Source organism: Silurus meridionalis, chromosome 7 (assembly GCF_014805685.1).
Source record: "Silurus meridionalis isolate SWU-2019-XX chromosome 7, ASM1480568v1, whole genome shotgun sequence".
Lineage (NCBI taxonomy): Eukaryota > Metazoa > Chordata > Actinopteri > Siluriformes > Siluridae > Silurus > Silurus meridionalis.
The window spans coordinates 4241862-4242591 of record NC_060890.1 but is presented as its reverse complement, the minus strand read 5'-3'; positions in this window follow the sequence as shown (position 1 = coordinate 4242591).

Genomic DNA, 730 nt, shown 5'->3' with positions numbered 1-730 from the left:
GGATGATTCGCTGTGGCGACCCCTAATTGGAGCAGTGAAAGAAGAAGAAGAAGAAGTTGGTTTGAAAGAGGCAGATGTAGAGGACAGAGTAGTCTGGAGACGGCTGATTCGCTGTGGCGACCCCTACTGGGAGCAGCCGAAAGTCAAGTCAAGTCAAGAAGCTTTTATTGTCGTTTAAACCAAATACAGCTGACGCATTAGACAGTGAAATTAATCAACTTCCCTCCAGAATCCTGGTGCTACATACAACAACAATCACAGAAAACACAGGGCTAAGGACTAGTAAGTGTCCTCGCCACATAAAGTGCATCGTGTGCAACCTGGTGCAAACAGTGCAAACAACACAAGACAGTGTAAGACAAATACACAAAACACAAAATAGTGCTGCGAAGAAGAACACACACACACACACACACACACACACACACACACACACACACACACACACACACACAGAGACCTAAATTATATATATATATATATATATATATATATATATATATATATATATATATATATATATATAATTTTATAAATTTGTATAAATATACAAATAGCATATATAATATATAAAATGTATAGACAAACAGACAAACAAACAAATAAATAAATAAGATTGTCAGCTATCAACTCAAAATCTTATTACATCTTTCACAAAAAAAAAAAAAAAAAAAACGCCAACGAGAGCACAGAAACTGCCTACGTCACCGCAACGCATAACTGAATGACG